Source organism: Pinus tabuliformis, chromosome Q, assembly GCF_031772625.1.
Source record: "Pinus tabuliformis cultivar Carrire ecotype Pingquan chromosome Q, CPIR1, whole genome shotgun sequence".
In the NCBI taxonomy this organism is placed as follows: Eukaryota; Viridiplantae; Streptophyta; class Pinopsida; order Pinales; family Pinaceae; genus Pinus; species Pinus tabuliformis.
In genome coordinates, this window is record NC_142296.1 from 887,245,388 (window position 1) to 887,269,456 (window position 24,069).

Consider the following 24,069-nt stretch of genomic DNA (forward strand, 5'->3'; position numbering starts at 1 on the left):
GAAGTGAATTGCAAATCCCTTGATGGAAGGCCTAACAAGGTCCCTGTTGCTGCACAAACTAGCATGCCTTGCGAAAGGGCTGCCTAACAAAGCTAACGCTAGAGGGCACAACAACACTTGGGATAGAAGCCCACTATCACCACAATGTAAGTCCCATGCACTTCTCAAATTTTCACCAATGGGAGGAGTCCCAATACTACACACTTGTGATATTGCCCTTGTGATAGGTATGAAGGAAGACAAGGAAGCTCATTCAATGGAAAGATTCAACCAGAGTGCAAGCCTTAGGAGAGGCTAGTAAGACTTTCCATGAAAAATCCCTTGACAATATGGCCACACAAAACCTAGGGTTGAGGTATAATACATGATATAGGTATATCGGTTAAGGTAGGTGAGAGAAGAGGCAATGCTGGATTTACTTGACCAAGTACTAGAGTATTTGCCTCAAGTAAGTCCTCAAGTTGAAGGATTAGACTACTAGGGTTCCCTCCTAGTGTGAAAACTAAGGCCTTTGAATTTATGGACGGAATCTAGGTGGATGCCCACCAAATTTTGTGAGGAAGTAGTCCTACACCTCAACTTGATGTTTAGACTCCTAGATTGTCCAACGAGTACCTGCCTTGCAATTCGCACCACGCCCTAGTTGGGCCTCCTTATTCTTAAGGGGACGAAAAAGAAGAAGAAATTTATGGATTAAAACTAAGTTTGACCACCAAGGGACTTGATTAGTGCCTAGACCATTGGGAGTATGGAGTCATGGGTGCTTATAATCAGCTAAATTGACCTTCAAGGAGGCTAAAAGAGGAAGCCATAACTACCCCTTTCAACAATTACCCTCTTTAGTTCGGGTTAAGGGAGTTTCATGGATTATATGCAACCATTATCCACTAGGAACAGTATTTCCGCGTCATCAATGAGTAACACATGCAAAATTACCCATAATTGCAATTTTGTATGATATTCAACAAATTAGGGAACTAATTTTGATCATGAGAACAAATTCCATGGATTAGACATTTTATAGAAGAAAATTTCACCATGAAAAAGCACTTACAAGAAAATGTCAAGTATATACAACCACCAACAAGACATTAGAAGCTCCAAAAAGATGCCAAGATAGATCCAAACATCAAAGTGCATCCCAAAAACATCCAAACTGCAGGTCTGAAATCTTCTATAGGTCTAAAAATCCCAACTGTGATGGTTTGAGATGAGAGTAGGTCACCTCTATTTATACAAGAATTATCAATTCGAATTCCTAATGACAAAGCCCCTAGAACATAACAAAATAATGTGAAAAACACTTGGTTAAAAGCCAACCACGATAGCTTAGCAATTAAGCATGATTTTCTCTCTCTAGCCCACATAGGGATAATGTCATCCATGCGAAGTACTCTCCAAGGCTAGCGTTGAGGCCCCTTGTGCCAGAATTTTGGTAGAGGGCCTATAAAATCATGATGAAGATGGTAATCTTCTCATTTTGTTGCAAAACATCTCTGAGGCCCCTATTTTTAGCTTGCCGCTCCAAAAAGGGTCTCATGGGTCTCCAAGAGGGTCAAAATCACATCCATGCTCCATCAATGAGGGCTCAATGGATGATACATGCCCTCCCATGTCCCTCTAGAAAATACAAAACCACCTCTAGGCCTTAGATCAGTTGCCAAGTGTCGGGTCCAAAGCGTAGTTGTCTAGGGCATCATGGTCCAAGTGTGTCATCTCTCGAATAACTAGGTCAACAAACAAGCTAGTAGTGGTGTTGAAGAAGCCCATGGCGTGGTAATCAATGCTCTGCATGAATGGAGGCCCATGGCTCTCAACGCTCACCCTACAAATAGCATCATGATCCTCTAGAGCGCTTGGATCCCATATATGAAGACCTAGTCCAAGATAAAAACCCACCTGTAATCCCACATGATATCCAGTGTTGCACCTTTCACCCATTAGGTAAGTTAAACATTATGCATCTAAGTGAAACAAACTTGTTATTCATGGGAAAATTAATACTTCAAATGGAGTTTGTCTTTCATGTTCAGTGATTTGGTCACGTAATATTGTTACCTCCCCAAGGTTGCTTGGGAGCAGGAGCAGGAGCAGGAGCAGATGCAGGAGCGGGGAGAAGAATTTTCAAAAGCTCCCGGTTTGAGAGTGAATCGAGAGTGAATTTTTATATAATATATATTTTTGTATATTTTGATGCATATATGTCAACAAAAGAATGTAGAATGATGAATTAGATATAAAATCATAAAAACATGGATTGAACCATATACCATAAATCATCTAGAGGTTATAATATTCATCAACCATGTCCACAAGTTAGTAACATACAATATATCGAGTCTCATGATTCATCAATCATAAAGTTTCAAACTTTCAAAATTCGATATATAACATTTATCAACATTGATCATTAAAGTTGTAACTTGTACTTGTAACCATTACCATTACCAAGTAACCAAATGATAAGAAAGAATATCTAACATGAAATGAAATGAAATGTTTCAACTTGCAAATTCATTACCAATGAGTTATAATTGCCAACTTCAAACTTAAACTGTCATATATTGTTTACAAAAAATTTCATAATAAATATGAAAGAGACAATAGTTATAAAAACTACTAGAACCTAGAAAAGACAAGTAAATCTATTATCAATTGCTAATGCTTAGGCCTCTTGTCGCCACTAGAAATGTCTAATTTCTGAGAAAGCATGTCGAATGATGAATTAGTTATAAAAAGCATAAAAACATTGATTAAACCATATAACATCAATCATCTAGTAGTTACAATCTTCATCAACCACAAGTCCACAAGTTACAAGTTTCGATTTATATAGCATGTAAGGGTGCACATGACCAAAATAGCATCAAGTGCAATCCATCTTTCAACAGAAAATACATCAACAAACAGGCTCTAGATGGCCTCTAGCATCCAAAAAAATCATGCTACAACAAATACCTACATATCATCAAAATCATTGCCTAACTTGGGATCTTTGTCATTAGTATCACCCTCTAAGCATTAACACAAGATAGAAAAAACATACCATGTCAAGTCAAGATTTTGTTTGAGCAATGGGTACATATTTAGTAGGGTCAAGAAAGAGGAGTTCGACAACCAATGTCACTTACATCAAGTTAAATAGAGGGATTGGTGCTCTTGAATAAATATGAGCTCCATACCCTAGTACACGATAAAATCCAACGAAAACATTGCAATCCCCCCGGTCTGAAAAACTGATAAGTCTGTTGGATTTGAGTGAGATCTAAAATTCTACTTTCTCCATATGAAATCCAATGAAGTCAAAACCACTCTCAAACATCCTAAGGCATTTCATGGTAATGTTAAAAATTTAAGTAAAAGGATGAAAACGAAAGATAAGGGAGAATGTCACATTTACTTTAAGATTTTAACATTACCATTGATTTCATATCAATACTAGGGGCCATAGGATTGATCATTAGGTTGCCCCACTCAAAAATTATTGTTTCTTCGAAAAAAAATTGTGTTTGGAACGTGTTTCCAAAAAAGATATTGCGAAAAAAAAAATTAGGGACCGTGCTTCAGGAGAGAATTCGAGGGGGGAGGGTGGGTGCTCCCTCGCAACCCTATAGCTCCCTAGGTAGGAGTTGTTAATGAAGGACCCTATTAGGTAGTTTCAGCCCCCAAGGGAATGACATGTCCAAAGTACTTCTATTAAATGGTAGGAGTCTTGTGAAACAATGATGGAACAGAATGGGGGACAAAGGGAAGGCTTCAAGCCAGATGCCATGGTAAAAGGGTAGACATGATGAGGGAAGCATGCACCTTGTGTGTATAGATGTGAGGAGGGAGCATACGTGGATGCATGAGTTACCCTGGCATGTGTTTTTCCACCCCTCATTCCTTTTTCTTTTTATTGATTTTTCTTTTGTATTATTGCTCAAAGCTCTCAGGATAAGAGCATGTTTTGTATGATATGGCAACATTTATTACCCCCTTAACGTGGGGCAGTTCACTGCCAACCATGTGAAAATTCCTAGATCTAACAATCCCAGGAATCCTACTGCAACCAACTAAATCTACTTCACCTAGAAGTAAATTACATTACAAACTTATTTCAGATTTCTTCTTGAAACATTGAAGTAAATTACTGAAGCAGCCTTCACCAAATTAAATATGATTCTAAAACACAGAAACTGAGCAAGGAAATACAAACACATAGGACACCATTATTTTTGGACAAATGTCCCCGAAAAAACCCAATGCAAGAAAATCGATGCAGCAGTTCTGAGGGTTTATTATTATTAAGCAGCAGTGAAATCTGAGTACATCTATGGATGCCCAATTAGCAATCCAAACAGCAAGAAAATCTAGCAAAGGTATTCCCTAAACAACCCCAACACTCGTGCTTCCTACACTCACGCATTCCTACACACGCATTCCTGCACTCACACGTTCCCACACTCGTGTGTTCCTGCACTCGCGTGTTCCTGCACTCGTGTGTTCCTGCACTTGTGTTCCTCCACTCACGCATTCTTGCACTCACACATTCTTGCACTCGCGCGTTTTTGTACTCGTGCGTTACTACACTAGGAATAACTCAGCCTCTTGCTACTGCCTCTCCGGATCTAGAAATATTCCTCTGAATCACTGTCCCTGGCCCTCTACTGCAAAAGATCTCTTCAATCAGAAATTCCCCCTGAGAACTTCTCACTTCAGAAATTCGATCTCTTGATCTCTCGGTGTATTTTCCAAATGGCCCTCAAGCCCCTTCTTATATCTTATTGTTTGACAACCAAAGACCTAGATTAACTCCTAATCAAAGGCTCAAATCATTTTGACTTGATCTTCTTTTTTGTCTAGAAGACTCACCCACAATTAGATTAATACCCATTAATATTTTAATTTTCCTAAGTCCTAAGTTTTGACTTAAGAACTCCAAAAAATATTAATTATTTTAATATAATTTTCTCTCGGTGGAATTTCCCAAAACGATTTTTGGGTTCTTTGGAATGCATGTGCCGAAGCCTCCCTACAAAATTTGAAGCTTAGATCACATTCGATGCTACCCCAAATCAACACTCCCTCTTAGCGAAGAAAGTGCTCTAGCAATATACGTTGTTGCATACTGCTTTGACTCCGAAGCATCATCCTCTGCGTTGTTGATGTCTGACATGCTGTCCACCAACGACTGCGTTGTTGCTGCTATTGTATTGTTTCCTTTGACACTACTAATGCCAATGCTACATTTGTACTACAACTCCCTCTCAAATGTTGCATCTATTATGCTGCTAGCACTGCCACTACTAACACTGCAACTCAGTTGCTGAGAGAAGCAACCAAAAACACCCAAAACAGGATAAGTATCCTGTGGATACACCTCAGTGCTTAAAGCCTGACTGCTACTAGTCCCACGTTGTCTTCTGAAGTCACTGCGTTGTTGAAGCTTTGCACTGTGCCTCCATGAACTGTTGCCTCTCTGCTTTGTGTTGCTCAAGTTCTGGCACTGCTAACTACTGCATCTATCGCTCCAACACTCCATGGCACCAACTGAAAACTCCTCCATCCCGCTACTACTAATCATGGGCTCCCGTAGCAAGGTGATGATCCAAGAGGTGGGCTCCTCAAGGATCCTGCCCATCTGTAGCTCTATCGAACTACAGTTCTATATCATCCCACCTCCCTCCTAGAGGTATCTTGGCTATCATGGCGAATTCCTCCTCCTGTTCGATCTTTGCCGCTGCAACCTTAGGATCATGCTTCTCATCCTTGTCCTTTTTCTTCAAAGGACATTGGGATGCATAGTGGCCCATCTCACCACATCTGAAACACTTCACCTTGGAGACATCCTTCTTTCATCTCTGTTGCCCTACTGCCCCTTCAATGCAAGCGTTATGTTATCCTCCTCCTCTACTTTGGGCTTTGACCCACTGTGTTGTTGCTTCTATCAAGTTTGACCTTGACCAAGTCTCTCCTCAGTTCTTGTTTTAGAGTTGCCCACATCTCATCCCAATTTGGCAATGTTGCTTTGCCCAGGATACTCTGGACAAAGACTTTCCATTCATCCAAGACAGAATTTAGAGCCAGTCTCACTAACTCTGAATCCTGAGGTGTGTGCCCCGCAACCTACAACTCATCACGAGTCTACTTCAGCTTCGTGAGGAATGGATCCACACATTCTCCCTTCTGCATCTGCGCAGATCTTAACTTCAGTTCCAAGTAAATCTTCTGTTGCTCAGAAGATCCCTGATATAATGTGGACAAAGAATCCCACATCTCCTTAGTAGTTGCTCTGCTAGCAACGTGGGACACCACATGATCCTTGACTCCATCCAGGATCATCCTCTTGGCCTTTGCCATTTCAGCTCTGTACCTTCTTTAGTGAATCTGCATCCGCAGGGACCACTACCACATTATCAACATATACCTTGAGGGCATGCTCATCTAGAAGAAAGGATATTCTAGCGTACCAAATGATGTAGTTGGAAGCTTTGTCCAACCTGTCTTGATCCCTCAAGCCACTGGTTGTCATATCCTTCAAAACCTATCAAACAGCTCCCTCTTTCTCCTTACTGCGTAGCTTCTAGGCTGGCTTACGCACTCCCTCATGGCGTTGGTAAGTTTGTTGCTCCTCTGTCGCTCAGCAAATGAGAAATATTGATTTCCTCGACAAGAAATCACTGAGGAAGTATTCCCGCACTATGCGATCTGCTTCCTTCTTCCGACGGCTTTTTTGCCCAGCACTCAGCTTGAAGAAAACTGCGTCCTTCTAGCTCTGCGTTGATGCTCTGCGTGGTTCTCTCTGCCTTGGAAAATTCTTGATCTGGCAATCTTACCTCTCTGTCAGCTCACTCAAAGAGAGACACCCACAAAAATATAGCCCTCCTGGCTAGAACTGCACAATCCCTCAGGGGATTCAAACTGTTGCTTGTTGTAGCAAGTTGGCCCTTGCTTCAGTGCTAGATCTGCTCTTCCTGTTTCACATCAACAGATCTAAAACCATGTGAAAATTCCTAGATCTAACAATCTTAGGAATCCTACTGCAACCAACTAAATCTACTTCACCTAGATCGTAAATTACATTACAAACTTATTTCAGATTTCTTCTTGAAACATTGACGTAAATTACTAAAGTAGCCTACAACAAATTAAATATGATTATGAAACATAGAGACTGAGCAAGGAAATACAAACACATAGGACACCGTTATTTTTGGACAAATGTCCCCGGAAAAACCCAATGCGGGAAAAGCGGTGCGGCAGTTCTTAGGGTTTATTATTATTAAGCAACAGCGAAATCTGAGTATATCCATGGATGCCCAATTGGCAATCCAAACAGCAAGAAAATCTGGCAGAGATATTCCCTAAGCAACCCCAACACTCTTGCTTCCCGCACTCGCGTGTTCCTACACTTGCATTCCTGCACTCGCGCATTCCTACACTCGCTTTCCTCCACCCGCGCCTTCCTACACTAGCATTCCTACACTCACGCGTTCCTGTACTCGCGCGTTCCTGTACTCGCGCGTTCCTGCACTAGGAATAACTCAACCTCTTGCTACTTCCTCTTCGGATCTGGAAACCTTCTTCTGGATTACTGTCCCTACCTCTCTACTGCAAAAGATCTCTTCGATCAAAACTTCATCCTAGGAAATTCTCACTTCAGAAATTCGATCTCTTGAACTCTCGGTGTATTTTCCAAATGACCCTCAAGCCCCTTCTTATATCTTCCTATTGGACAACCAATGGCCTAGATTAACTCTTAATCAAAGGCTCAGATCATTTTGACTTGATCTCCATTTTTATCTAGAAGATTCACCCACAATTAGATTAATACCCATTAATATTTTAATTTTCCTAAGTTTAGACTTAAGAACTCCAAAGAATATTAATTATTTTAATATAATTGTCTCTGGGTGGAATTTCCCAAAACGGTTTATGGGTTCTTTGGAATGCATGTGCCCAAGCCTCCCTACAAAATTTGACGCTTAGAACACATCCGATGCTACCCGAAATCAACAAACCAAGGGTTGGGACATGCAATGATTCCTTTCCATAATGTGGCAACGCACAACTGGCCCTAGAAATCAAGTGATGGTCATAGATGAATGGGTAGAGTTCATGCTTGGCTTTTGCCCACGTGGCCTTTGTGTGTCCCTGTTGTTTTTCCACGATCTTGGTGTCTAGGATAGAAACTTAAATCTCTGAAGCTACCAAACCAAGAATCACAACGAAACTGCTTTGCATAGCGGAATATAAATAGTAGTAAATCACACGTGCACAAAATATAGACAACATCTTACAATTTTCAACCCATCTTCGTTATATTAAACAACATATAATACAATAGTCTAGGGCTCCCGTACCAGGGAAAATGGCCCTCATACATCCAGTAGTACAAGAATACAAATTGGCGCTTGGTGTCAGTCCATCGACATCCAATCTACCCTCAACAATATACTCTAACCATTTAGCTATTGCATGCTCTCTCAACTCCTCTTGGTTGTACCCTATACCTGCCCATTCCTTCGGCCCCCGATCTGCAGCACTACCTTTATCAACGATCCAAGTCCATCTAACCATTGAACCTCGGTTATCGAATCTGCTCACTAGTTGTGCCTTGGTCCATCAAGGGGACAACACATCGAGACTTCTATCAAATTGTTCACAGCTCCACTTGTGAACAACTCTCGATCTACCCATTGTTGCTCCTCAACTACTCACGAACTTCAGCCCACTATGGTCTTCATGTGCTGCACCGATGAAGACCAACATAGGGCATGGAGGGCTGCCACCTATCACTGTAAGATGTCCACCTCCCACAATGAATATGGGCTAGGAGGATTGTCCATCATCTGTTGTAGAAGTCCTTCCCCAAACACAAGTCTCGGGCTCCACAAACTACTCCTAGTTCTGCTCAGCCTATATGATGGTGCTAATAGCTACAACATAACCTTGGTATCGACATGGCTTCTTACTTTCTTTAAAGGTTACTATGGCAGCGACATGTCTTTCAACATCTTGTAAAATATCAAGAAGCTAAAGTGATCTCTTCTTGGCAAGAGGATCACATGGAGGAGGATCTAAGGGGTCCACGGGCTCCATGGGATCATCAGCAACATCTGTCTCAGGTTCAGGCACAGAAGGACCTTCTAGTAGGTCCATGTCGACATCTTTCTTCTCCACAGGATGAGGAGGAATGTCCTTTGCTTTTCCAAGAGCAGTATCTTCATAGAAAATCACATCTTTGCTAAACTCAATATTCCTTTGACCAAGCACATACATTCTAAAAGCTTTAGAATTTTCACAATTTCCAACAAACATACCTTCTTTCCAGTGGCTTCTAGCTTGTTCCACTTGTCCATCAGCACATGAAAGTACACGAAGCAGCCAAAGATCCTTAGATGTCCAACATCGGTCTTCACACTTGTGAACACTTCTTCGGGGGTCTTGTCACCCAAGGATTGATGAGGGGTCATGTTTTCAACATAGACCGCTTGCAGCTTCACCCCACAGAAGCTTCGGCAACTTTTGAGCATGCAGCATGGCTCAGGAAGCTTCCATTATGGTCTTGTTCTTTCTTTCAACCACTCCATTTTGTTGAGGGTTGTAAGGTACGATGGTCTCCTTCTTGATCCCAACTTTCTTGCAAAAGTCAATGAACTCATTTGATGTGAATTCTCCACCATTGTCTGAACTGAAGATTTTGATTCGTTTCCCTATTTGATTCTCTATCAGTGCCTTGAAATCGTTGAACATATCAAATGCTTTGTCCTTGTGCTTCAAGAAGAATATCCATTTCTTTCGGGAGAATTCATCCACAAATATTATATAATATAGATCGCCACCAAGAGATTTCACTAGGTTGGATCTACATAAGTCAGAATGTATGAGATGTAGAATGTCACTGGACTTGTTCTTGCTAGAAGGGAATGGTCCCTTCGATTTCTTTCCACTTGCACATCCTGGACAGACCCCATAGTTATTTGATTGAACCTCAGGCATTCCAGAAACCATCCTCCTTACTTTAGGCAGGGCTTCATAGTGAAGATGGGCAAACCTCTGGTGCAATAGCTCACTTTGATGATTGCTATCATGTACCAGCACTCGCAATGGCCTTCCATTGACTCTATAGAGTCCTTCAATTCTTGATCCCAAGGTGAATGCATCCCTTATGTGTGATTCCATGGGCCAAGTGAGGACCTTTCCTCTTATGAAGGCAACTCTCATCGCTTTGTCTTCCGAGGTAGATATAGATACAAGGTTCTTCTTCAATCTTGATACATACATAACATCATGAAGATATACGATTTTCCCATAATCCAAATGAAATGTAACAAAACCAAACCCCTTCACCGAATTAGTATAGAGTTATCTCCAAGAATGATCTTCAAAAAAGTCTCCTTCTCAACCAGGTTTGAGAGGACTCCACAATACCTAGTGAAGTGTGTGGAGGCCCCACTATCTACCAACCAACTATCAAACGAATCTGGAGGAGAGGAACTAGAAAGAGTAGAAATGAAAAAATATTGAGATTGAGTAGCAACTACATTACTTCCATACCTTGTGTTCCTTGATCTTTTTTGAGGTCGACGGCCTTCATCTCGATCATTAAGAGCAGATCTTCTTCTTCTATTATTGAACCTGTTGTTGTTGAACCCATGATTGTTGGTGTATGACCTAGGAGCATTTTCATTTTCTGAACACTCTTTGGCAAAGTGTCCATACTTATTGCACTTGAAATGTTCAACTTTCTCCTTCTTAAATCTTCTTTGAGTCTCTGGATTGTGAAGTCAGCTTTCTTGAGTTAAATGGTCTTCCTCTTCCTTTCTTCTTCTTGCCTTGAGCAGCAAAGGCAGAGGGCTCTCCTTCTTCATGCTTTTGAATTCTCCCTCTAGAAATCATCCTTGTTTCTTCTTGAGTGCATTTCCCAACCAACTCATCAAATGTCAGGAACTTGTCATTGTTGCTAATAGTAGTAATAAATGTCTCCCAAAATGGAGGAAGACCATGAAGCGTAACAAGTACCAGCTCTCTATCAGACATAGATTCTCCAACAGTCAAGAATTAATCTTTTAGTTGGGATATCTTCATGAAGTATAACCACAAAGTCTCTCCCTTGTTCATTTTGATGTCCTTGAGTTGATTTTTGAAGAAGAGAATATGATTCAAATTGTTGATCTCATACATCCCAACCAGTTTATCATACATATCCTTGATTTCCTCAACTTTGAAATATAAGTAAGAAAATGATCTCTCAAAGAATCAATAATTATTTTCTTGGCTTTGATCTCACCTTTCTTGTACTCGGCCTTGGCAACAACAGGAGCATTTTCCAGAGGCTCGAGTACCTTTCCTTCCATGTATTCCATGACATGATTCTCATCCACGATCACTTACACCTTGATCTTCCAAGCAGCAAAATTAGACGAGTCATTCAGCTTCTCTCCCTCCTTACATGTGGTAGACATCTTGACTAGTAGCTTCTTCCAATTAGATTTCTTCAAAGGTGATTGTTTTTGTATCTTGTCTCATTGGGCTTGTCTTCACCTTGGCTCTAATACCATGTTAATTTTCCAGTGTTCTATGCTTAACACAATCACTTATTACAATTCATCTTCAATTAGCAATCACGTTATCCAATATAAATTCAATCTTTCAACAACAATAAGCAATTGTAGATAGAACAATAAACCAATGAACAACAGAAGATAGCCAAGAACAAGAGAGACACAATATTTGGTCAAAGACCAAGGAAAAACCCCAAGTGAGAAAACCCTTTATTCAAATTCTTCTTCTATTAGATTATCATCAAATGTTCAGCAGAGAGATACAATGTTTCAATTCATCAATAATGAGTCAAAATCAAACCATAAACTATCCAAAAATCTAACCAACCAATATCCAATTCAATGATGAGCCCAAAAGTCAAATCTAGTAAACAAGTCAAATCTGCAATTGTAGTCAAAGTCAATAGCGGCAATAGCAACCCTAATCAGTCAACAGTCAACGGTGCTCTAAGCAATTCAATGTTACACCAAGTTTCGAGGACGAGGACGTGAGGAAGCGGGGATACGAAAGAGCGGCCTATGCAAAAGATCCCCGCCAATTTTTAGGAAACGTGGGGAACGTCGAGGCCTTAAAACCTTATAAATATAAAATATAAATAAGGGAATCATATAACTGAAACAAAATTAAAACGAAAAGCATGATCATTGATATCATTATCATATAAATTATAATCAGCCATCAAACATGTAATCTTGTAACTGTATAGTGTAACTACTACTTTACTAACTTACTAACAATGCACAATGAAAATAAATTATAACATTATAAATGTTTAAAGTTTTAAACTTTAAACTTTAAACCGTATTGATGTTCCACTTCCAACTATTAACATTGAAAATTGAATAATATAAAAGTCAAGTTTGATACATCAGCGGCTGTGTTCCGTTCAACAAAGGAGTAGACAGAAGGCTGCTTGGCGATGGTGGCAGTGTTCAATTCAACAAAGGAGCAAACAGAAAATGAAATGTGAAATTAACATAATGTAAACCCTTCCCGGTCGGTCAACAAAAATTAAAAATTGCGATTTTTTTGTTTCATAAAAAAATTGGTGATGGCGGCAGTGTTCAATTCAACAAAGGAGCAAACAGAAAATGAAATCTGAAATGAACATAATGTAAACCCTTCCCAGTCAGTCAACAAATATTAAAAATTATGATTTTTTTGTTTCATAAAAAAAAATTGCGAATTTTTTCTAGGGAAACGACCCCTCAAGACCCCTTAAGAACCCTTAAGGCCCCTTTCGCCTTAGAAACGACCCAATTGGAGGAAACGACCCCTTTCAAGTTTCCTCGCATACCTTGTTTTTTGGGAGCGTGGGGAAATGTCCCCCTCTCGTCCCCAAGTCCCCGGAGTGCGAGGGAGCTAGGAAACTCGACCCCCAGGTGGGGGGACGCGCCTCGTGGAACACTAAAACAATTTGGTCAAAGCAGCATTGAATTTGGCCTTCCAAAATTGGTCAACCCAAGTCAAAACAATCAACAAAATCCTCACAAAATCAATCAAAGTCAACCTTTTGACCTACGGAAACCCTAGTTGCAAGATTCTAGTCAACACTAGTCAAACTTGCACAAAAAAATCTATCAACTTTCCAGTGAGCTCAACCTCCCAAACAGGTCAAAAATTTAGTCAAACAAAATCAAAATATTCACAATCAACGCTAGTCAAAACAATCCCAAACAAAAGTCAAACTTGGTCAACGGGTCCTCCTTCTCTCTCCTTCGCAGTAGTGGCCGCGGGCCTGCAATATCAAAGTTGTACAAACCATAGAAGAGAAGATATGAATGTGATGATGATGCTCCAAGGGTAAGTGACATGAGGTCTATTTATATGGTGTCTCAAGGTGTCAAATTAGCTAGCCCAGGCCAACTTGTACTTTTGTGCACATGTGGGTTTCACCTTAAAAATAATATTTTTCCTTGACCAAATTAAATTCTTCCAAGGGCTAGTAGGGTCTTCTTTGGATGAGGAAGGCTCTCCAATGGAGGGAATTTATCCCTGAGCTGCCAAATTTACAATACTTTGCTTCGGTTGTACTGAGAGCAACAGATTTCGACTTCCTACTCATCGAGGAAATCATGGCAAATCCCAAGCTAAAGCAACACCCTGATATGCTCTTCCTGTCAATAACGCTCCCAACCTAATTTGCATTTGTATATCCATGCGGTCTCAAATCATTAATGGAGTTTTATTTCAGTCCATAGTTGATCGTCCCATGTAGATATCTCAACCAACGTTGCACGAAGCGGGGACGTTTTTTGGAAGCGAGGACGCGGAAACATCATTTCCCCAAACTCTACGAAGAATCATGGATGCCATACCTATCTTGGTTTATGTAAAAATATGCATGTTTTCATGTCTTCTACAACTAATTTGGTATTTGGGATGTTGTTTTTACCTTTTTTGAATATAAATGCAAAACAACATCCCAAACACCAAACTAGTTGTAGAAGACATGAAAACATGCATATCTTTACATAAACCAAGATAGATATGGCATCCATGATTCCATTGTACATCAATGATTAATTATTCGAACATCAACCATCTGGATTCTAGCAATTACAAACATACATCAAATTTTTATTATTTAAGCATATTATAAAACATAAAACATTTAGAAGATAAAATCATCAAACATTCAACTTACCTAGCAAGTGAGCAACTATCAACATTAGTCATGTCCAAAATTCAAATAATAATGTTTACAAAATAGGCCACTTGGCCACCACCAAGACTCAAGCACACACTGAACTAGGAAGAGAGACAAAAAAGTTCAAATTCACAACAAGCCTACAAGTATAATATATGAGAAAAGTAGTAAATTGTGAATATATCTACTAATCTCTCCTCCTTCCACCACGAACAGGACGTCAGCCTCCACATGGTTGCAATGAAGAAGATGGCGACACTGGAAGTTGTGGCAGTCACTGTGGAACTGATGAAGATGAAGCCTCTACTGTTGGTGTTGAAGCATGGAACCTGAAAACCAAGGGACCAAATGGGGATGGCATCTCAACTCGATCATCATCATCCTGGATAAGAGCATCCTCCAATTGCTCTAATCGCAACACTCCATCCTCCAAATTGGGCTACTTTGGATTTCTTTCCCAAACCTTAAGGTCGTTATTAGTCTTTGTGTCATCATAATAATGGGACAACAATCGCAAGTTGTAGTGAAAATAAACAAAGCTCTTTTCCTGGCCTAAATTTAACCTGTTACTTTTAACATTGTAATGGAAGAATAAGAGCTCCAACACCTCTCTGCAGAAGAAGTGTTTACCACCTGTGATAGCACCCACAATGCCAAAGTTTATAGAGCTGAAATAACAGCTCCATGTATGTTCCACCACTCAAGAGAAGAAAAATTCTCTTGACCTCTAATTGCATGCATGCTCCCAAATGGACCAATGTTAAGCGTATAGTTGCTCAACTGTTTCTATACCATGGCAGCCTCCTCCTCATCAGGGACTAATTTACCCAATGCTTTCATATAACCAAATAGAACCTCTAGATCTAGGTGTGGTTTTCTCCTACTTCCCCCACCCCCCCCCCAACAGGGGCTGGTGTTGAAAGCCATGATGGATGATAGTATTTAGGTGTCAGAACATATGCTAAGGCATGCAATGGAACGTTTAGCATATCCCATCGTTTTTCCACCTCTGCACGAATATAATTGTACAAGGTGATATCTCTAGGCTCAACAATGTCTTTAATCTACCCCAACATGCTATCCATTTGCTCATACACCTCCCCAATTATTGGCCGAACTGAATCTGCAAACTTGATTATGTAATAAATTGGTTTGATGAATTGCAAAACATATTTAATTTGTGACCAAAAGAGCATGTCAAGAATAGTGTCCTTGGCTACATTAGCACCATCTCTATCAGTGCTAATTTCCTCCCATGATTCAGAGGTCACCATATTAGTTAAAGCTTGTCTCACCTTCACTAGCTGCCTAAAGGTGAGGTAATAACTTGCAAATCTTTTTTAAGCAACTACAACTTGGAGTAAGTGCCATAAAAGTAGTTTACCCTTGTATGCCCTGTGATAAATTTAATGAGTTGCTTCCCTCTCTTGTAAAGCTCATTAACCCATCCACATTCTTTATGCTTCACAATATCATGCATCAAGAGGTTCAATGTGTGCACCAAGCACCCACACTAAAAGATGTGTGGATGAGTACACTCAATAATATTTCATGATGCCTTACAATTTGTTGCATTATCAGTTATCACTCGAACCACATTATTAGGACCAACATCTTTGATTGAATGCAATTGGAGATTGGCAATGTTTTGGGAAGTTGCACTGGCGGAGGAGGAGTCGTGACATGATATAAACATTGCACCACTAGCAGAAACACCAAGAACATTTATCAAATGTTGGTTTCTAATATTTGTCCACCCATCTGATGCAATGGACACCCCACAATCCACCCACTCATTTGTAAAACGTGGCAAAGCCCTTTGAACCTTTCTTTTTTCTCTTTCTAATAACATTGTTCTAGCTTTCTCATAGTTGGGGCTCTTGAATCCTTTTGGGGCTTCATTGATGGCCTTAACCATATCATGCCAATAGGGAGAGAGAAGCACATTGACTAGCACACCGCAAGCACAAAGAAATTGGACTATCTTTCCATCCACATCATCCTTCCTAGCAACATTCATGAAATCCCTTATTGTTCTTCTACTTCTAGAGGTTGCAGAAGTACCATGAGGAGATGAGCTACCAAATCTAGAGGTCGCACTCGATCCAAACTTAGTTTTTTGTTTTTTGTTTTTTTGTTGTGCAACCTTCTATATTTGGATGTATTTTCTTCTTTATTCAGTTGAAACATTTGGGCAAATTTTTATCCCCACGACACCCTTTTTGTCATCATTGTCCAACACCCTCCAAAGATGCCTCCTCACATAGGTATATGAACCACTATATGGTTTTCCTCCATGACAACCATAAGGGCACAAAAACTTGTAGCTTCCACCACCTTTTCCCCCTTCAAGTTTGGTCACATAGTTCTAAAAAGGTGTCAATGTAGCTTTCCCCTCTAGTATTTCAGTTTTCTCTTCAGGTTCATCCCCTTCCTCTTCAAACCTTCCTCCTCATCATACATTGGGTCACTCATATGGGACCACTATCCTCTTGTTCTTCTTCCCTTCTATTCCTACTCCCCCTTGCCATCATAAAAACCAAAAGTGGAATGATACATAGAAGCCAAAAAAACACCATCTTGGAATATGAATATAGGTGGTGGACAGCCTGCAATTAAATGAGCAAAAAGAAAGAATGGGAAAGAGTAGGAGAGGAAGGAGGAAAAATACAAACAACAATGAGAAAAAAATGATGGAGTTTGGTGTTTGCACTTACCTCTTTACCTCTTATAGATGGAAGCCATTTTTTACTCCTCCAAGCTCCTCCTCTTTCACTGCTCCTAGCTCCTCTTTCTTCACTCCTCCAAGCTCTCCTCAAGTCCCTCTTCGCCAAGCTCTCTTCTCCTCTATTTCTCCTCTCTTCTCCAAACTCTTTTCTCCTCTCTTCCCCAAGCTCTCCAAAAATACAAGAGTGAGGAAATGAGAGGAGAAAAGGAGTTTTATTCCCCTTATTCTTTTCCCTAACCCAAGCTAAACCCACCCCCAACCATAATTAAGCAAAAATAAAAATAAAAATAAAAAGAATTAGGTGGGTCCAGCCCGCGGCGTACAGAAACGCTTGGGATCCGCCCGGAGTTGGCCCTGATCTGCGGGCAGATCCACAAGTGATCCGACCCCAGAGCCACGACTCAGACATTCGGAGCCACAGATCGAGCCAGCATGGTTCCGACAGATCAAGAACCATGCTTTCCAGCCCGATCTGCGGTCCCAGGGATGGATCACCCACGGATCCGTACGGGCCACAAATCCAGCTTTTAATCCGAGGGGATGTTTCGTTTTGCAGCCGCTTTGTGAGCACGCAAATGTTCCACCATGAGCTGGATCAAGGTGTTAATAGCAAAACACATATCTGGTCTTCTGTTGACCAAAAACATCATAGTCCCAATCAGCTGCCAGTACAAAGAAGTATCCCCTAGATCTAGTCCCACAACGTCACCACATAACTTCTTGAAGCTTGCCTCCATGGTGTGGCCATGGATTTGCATCCACCAGCCCAAATCTCTCCAAGAGCTTGACAACATATTTTCCTTGGCTAAGGAAAATCTCGCCAGGTCTCTCCCACACCTCTAAGCCCAGGAAATAGCGCATCAACCCAAGATCTTTCATCTCAAATTTGGAGGCAAACTCCCTCTTACACTCAATGATTAGAGGCTCTACTCATGTCAAGAATAAGTCATCAACATATAAAACCAAAATCAAAGGCATAGCTTGGAAAACCTTGAAGTAGAGGTTCGAATCGGCACAGCTTCTGGTGAATCCAGACTCCATCAGGTATCCATCGATAAGAGCATACCAATCCATTGGGCTTGCTTAAAACCATAGAGGGTTTTCTTCAATCTGCAGACATGGGTTTCCCTGTCATGTTCCTCAAAGCCCTGCGATTGTTCCACGTACACCTCTTCCTTAAGTATGCCATGAAGAAAGGTTGTCTTCACATCCATCTGATGAAGACTCCAACCCTGATTAGCAGCAAGAGCAATGATGGACCAGATGGTAGTGTAGCGGGCAATAGGTGCAACTATCTCATCATAATCTTCTTCCTCTTTCTGACAAAATCCTCTAGCCATGAACCTCGCATCAAGCTTCTCAACACTGCCATCAGTTGCATGTTCGATTTGGTATATCCACTTGGAAGTCACAGCAGACTTCCCTTCAGGTCTCGGAACAACCTCCCAAACATCATTTTTCATGTTGGACTCATATTCCTCGGCCATGGCATCTCTCCAAACCTGTTCCTTCACGGCTTCATAACTGCAAGGTTCAAATTGCATGATATCACTCATCAATGCAGCATTTCCCTAATATTTGCGAGGTTGCTTGCTTTCTCTGAAGGTGCCTCTCGGGGCAAAGTCTCTTTGCACACTTTAAGGTATCACAAAGCCACAAGGGTCTCTTCCTCGTAGAAGGATCACAAGGGGGTGAATCTAAAGGATCCATAGGTGCCATAGGCTCATCTACAAGTTTAGGCTCTAACATGGATGGCTCTGCATCTCCATAATATCATCTCTTCTCTCAGTGATGGCAAGGACAGGAAAGTCCCTTGCTTTTCGAAGAGCAACATCTTGAAGCCTCTACTTTGGATCTCTTCTCCTTAGGTACATGAAAGTAGACACTGCAGCCAAAGATTCCAGTCATGATGACATGATGGGGAGAGGTCAGTGTTTTGTAGTATTTCAGAGACAGGGTCACATTGCAGTGTGTTTAGTCGAACTAGTACCATGCATGCAGTGAAGGGGTTGGATGTCTCAGATTTCAACTAGAGTTAGGAGGCTTTCTGGAGCTGACAAGGATGTTATTTGTTCCAGGGTTGATGGTACACGTGCTCTCAACATCAGCGTTGGAGAATGATGGAGATAGAGTTTTGTTCCAAGATGAACAAGTGCTTCTATATTCAGTGGGAGCGACCTTGGATGTCGTTGTAGTGCTTGGCATCAGACAAGGGATCTTGGTTACAGGAACAGTGTCAGTTGTTGAGAGGGAGCAGGTGGCAAGGAAGAGTGATTCTTCACGTACTGTCAGGAGCCTCAACTAGTATTATATAACATTGTTAGACGCTCAAGAGCAAGATTCCAGGAGCATGATTGGAAGGAACAAGTGTTCAAATCAAATTTCGAAGCAAGAAGCAAGGAAGTCTTCTAGTTTAGAGGGCGTAGCTACAACAGCGAATGACGTGGTGATGTTGGAGGCAGCTCCAGGGAGTGTTGAGTTTTGTAGCTCATAAGGTACTTCCAATATTGTATCTTGACTAGAAAGACCTTGATTTGCCCCTTTGGGAGCTTGCATGCGACATGCAAAGCGTGCAAGAGATGGCATGCAAGCGAGTTGCACCTATGTGGATGTGTTGCATGTGACATGCATGAGATGTGCTTGCAAAGCAAGCTAAATTTATGACTTGTACTTGAGTTAAATTAGACAAATCTAAAGATAGTATAGTTAAGTAAAGTAAAGTTACTTATGTTTAGTTAACTTGATGAGCTAATTTTGGCCATTAATCTTAGCTTATGAAAGTTATAAATTGAGCCCTAGTGTTGAGACTAAGACACAACAGCAGCACAAGATTAAGAGAGGCTTCTTAGTAAGCGTGTGTTGGTAGAGAGAGTACGGTGAGGTTGGTGATCAGTTTTGTATTTTCTCAATTGGGCCATTATGTTGAAAAATGGTAGCTGCAGTAGATATTTTCATGGCCAAAATCAAAGGAAAAAATGATTTGTTTCTTGTTGTCCAAGTCAGCCTCATATGGACAAGTCGGCCCTACCACTTGAAGGGGTTTGACCCCAAGGTCAAAACCCATCTCTTGACTCTCATATATATTGACATTTATTGGACCTCAATTGGCATCATCATCACTCAATTACTCGACCAATCACAAGAATTTCTATCCAAACGTGCGAGGAGGAATAAGAAGAATTATCTCTGCATTGACCAGCGAGTTTTCACTTTGGTTGACCAAGCGTTGACTTCACCGGATTTCTGTTGTTTCACAGGGCTGTTGACTAAGGATTGGAGGCCAAGTTTTCTGGGGTTCGTTGACCAAAGGTTTGTCTCTGTTTTGGGCCATTGACTGAGGTTTGACCACAGGTCAATCTCTGAGCTTTGACCAAACTTCTATGGGGACTGCAAGACTGAATTTCAGCCCCTTTCACCAACTACCTCGGGGCAAAATTCGACCCTCTTGTGCAATCCTTGACTGGGAGGAAAAGTTGACTTATTCTCTCTCATTTGACTGGTTTTGACATGGCATTCATTGGAGTCAAAGATTGGCAATTTTGACTGGATTATGCTTGATGAATTGAACTCTCTCTCATAAGGAAAGATTAACAAGTTTTCCCCCTTGTGGGGTTTTGTCCCAAGAAATTTTGTTGTCTCTTGTTCATTGTCTTTACTGTGATCTCTATTGCTCTATTGAAGTTAATAGTTGAAATTTTCATGTATAACTGCTTAATGATTGGAATGCTCTAAAGAAGTCAAATTGTATCATTGGAAGTAGTTGTAAGTTTCAAAATTTGTTCTAGTCGTGTTTACTACTAGAAAGTCAACATGGTATCAGAACCTATGGTGAAGAAAAGAGCATGAGATCACTCTTGAAGAGACCCTATTCTACATTTGAAGAAGATTGATCATCTACACTTGAGTCAGCCCTGAAGATGGGATCATTTTTGTTTGCCTTAGAGGCCCTAATACATTTCAAATTTGAGCATTGTCCTTGTTTTCAAGATTGAGCTATCTGACCGAAAGCCTCAGGAAAATGTTCAAACGAACCATGGAAAAGTTCAAAATATCTCAGGAAATTACATGGATGTTGAAGTCTTATGATTCCTCAAACCAGATCTCAATAAGGCTGAAATTCTTGTTGAAAATCTTTTGAGATTTGAAGAGGCCAAAATTACCTCCGTTCCAACAAGACCAAAAATCTCAAAGCTTATGAGCCAAGTAGTCTCAGGACTATGGTTGGGATGAAGTCTCCATATAGGCAAGAAATCCAGCAAAGCAAGAATCTATAAAAGACATGGATGTATTCAGGGTTTGCTTGTCCCAATTGACATCTCTGAACATGGATAAAGAGCTCAAATCAAATGTTAGAAGGACGAATTAAGACCTAAGTCCTAAATTTCGTGATCATATCTTATTTATGAGGATGCTAATTTGTAATCCATCAAGTCTACAAAGATATCCAAGCCATAGAATGCCTTTGTTTCAAGACCTTGAAGGCCAGCAGCAGGCTGCAAGTCTCTTATTGTCACAAGTAATAAAAGTCCGAAATATTCGAGCGAACGTCTGAAATCATTTCAAATCCATTCAGAAGTAAATATGATGTTAGTTTAAAAGATCCTTGTTCTATTCATAATGAAAGGTTATGAAACCTAGACAAAGAACTGACGTGAGATTCCTTTGAAGAAGGAAGCTCCAAAAATTTGAAGAGACCTTTGTACAGAAGATCTGAAGTCTGACATGTGAGATATGTATTGCCACAAATTCTAAACTCTGTGATATTTCTTTCTTGGCTATGTCTTGACATGATTTGTACAAGATTTTTATCTCTTAAAGATTGAAGAAATCACTAGATCAGTTTGAATCCCTCGAGGACAAACATCCATACTTAGATGAATTGACATACCAATGACATTAAAATATGAGAATGTTGTATTATGATATGCTGAGGAAAGTAAACGGGATCAGTGTCACAAGAAGTCTGCTTCATTGAAGAAACACTCAATAGCTCTTCAAGGTTAAAAGTACAGACAAAGACGCGCCTGAAATATATTAAAGCTTTCCAAAATTTTCACTTTGAAAAATGCACTAAAGAAGTCTCTAATTCGATAGCTTAAGTATGAAGGTTCATGTCTCCCAGAACTCCTAGAATATATAAGACAGTCATGTATACATCTATCAATAACTGATAATGTCAAAAATGCAAACTATGAATGTTGACACTACAAAGATTAAGAGGCATCGACATTTCTGCTATTGCACATCAAAGTAAAGAAGATTTTCGAATTGGAGGTGATTTTCTCTTATGGCTACTGAAACTAAAGATCTGATGCTACAATTAAAATGTCTTACAGTGATGAATGAGTCATGGAAATATAGACCTATAAGAACTCCATGGAAGCAATGCGTAATAGGTATGTATCATTGATCTTTGTTCAAAGTAATCCTGGATCCCAATATTCTTTTGTTAAAGAACTCTACCTAAGAAGACCAAGTATATGTCTGTAGAATCTATTGAGTTCAATATCTTGAGGATTGAAATAAGACCATAAGGTACTCTTGTAGAAAACCTTTGAAGGAGACAGGAATGAAGTTCCTCCAAGGAAATGTTGTGACATGAAAGTTGTATTGATACAACAAGAAGAAATAACAAAACTAAATTGGAGATACAAAGAAGGATATTTGAAAAATGATATTTATTCTATGATTGTTGGATGATAAAGACGAAATCACTCTCATAACACATCTTTCTGAAGCAGGATTCAGGAGGTCTGTGATCAGCGAGCAGCCGTTGGGGAGGCGCCCTAACCCACAGAGCTTGTACGACTGGCACTAAACAATGTCTCAAAGGATTGGCAGGTGTTTGTCCAAAGTATCTTGGGAAGAGACACATTGCTAAGATGGGACAGGATGTGGGCCGATGTGCAGCAAGAGGAGTTGAGGCGTGCTCTATTAAAGAGTATCATCAACGGAAGCAGCAGCGAGGGTGTGAAGAGTGAGAAGTAAGAGGAGAATGCGGCCCTAGCATCCAAGGGTCCCAATTAGGGGCAGGGGGAAAAGAAGAAGAAGAAATACATGTCAAAGGTCAGGGGCTTCAGATGTGGTGAGTTCGGTCACTACAATACGCAATGCCCTCTCAGGAAGAAGGACAAGCAGAAGAAGCAAGACCAAGCGGCGATGTCTATTGAGATAGACAAGTTGTCCTCCAGACAGGAGGATGAATTTGCCACGTTTGCAACAATACCTCTAGGAGAGAGGTGGGGCGATCTAGAGCTATAGTCCCAAACCAACATAGACATGGGCAGGGTTCTTGAGGTGTCCTCCTCATGGATCATTACCTTGCTACAAGGGTCCCACAGTATTCAATAGCAGGATGGAACAATGTCAGTGATGCAGTCAAATTTCAGAGTGACAATTGCAGACTAGTACCAGTCAGGTGTTGAGGAGTGCAGTGCAGTGTTGGCAGTAGTCCAGAGTGGCACATTTCAAAGTCAATAGCAACGCATATTCTTCAGTGGAAAATGCAGTATCTAGTAGCAATCAGAACTCAAGAGACAGATGCATCATACTAAACACAATTGATTCAGTATTTCAGATGCTTCTTAGTTGTAGTTGTTGCAATTGCAGCAGCAACAAATGAGAGGGAGTTGCAGTGCAGATGCAGAGTTGGCAGCAGTATCGCAATGTCAGCAACATCTGAGTTGCGCAGTAGTTGGTGGGCAGTGGTCAGACATCAGCTGCGTGACAAAGGGTGGTACAGAAGCAAGGTGTTGTGGCAGTATGTGCAGCACTATAGAGAACACCTTCCTCGCTAAGAGGGAGTGCTAGTTTCTGTAGCATCGGAGGTGTTCTAGTCTCAAAACTTTGTGGAAAGGCTAAAACACATGAGCTCTCCATAACTCAGCAATTGTTTCTAGAAATTCCACCTAAAAGTGTCTCAATTAGATTATTAGCCTATTTTTAATTATTTCCTAAGTCTAAACTTAGGAAAAGGGGTTAATTAATCAGAATTAATCGAAATAAGGTGTGAATCATTTAGAAACTCACATGGATAGACTCTGATATGATCTTGGCACTTGATTAAGTTTTAACCTTGGTCATTGGAGGTCCAACATAAGATTATAAGAAGTCGACGGGTAGATGGAGAACACACTTGTGA

At 40.6% G+C, this 24,069-nt stretch overlaps 1 protein-coding gene across 9 annotated transcripts in view; it reads right to left on the minus strand.

Moving 5' to 3' along the window:
- The window catches only part of LOC149222320 (uncharacterized), a 190,808-nt gene that overhangs the window by 80,602 nt on the left and 86,137 nt on the right, over positions 1 to 24,069 (minus strand). The window lies entirely within an intron of this gene.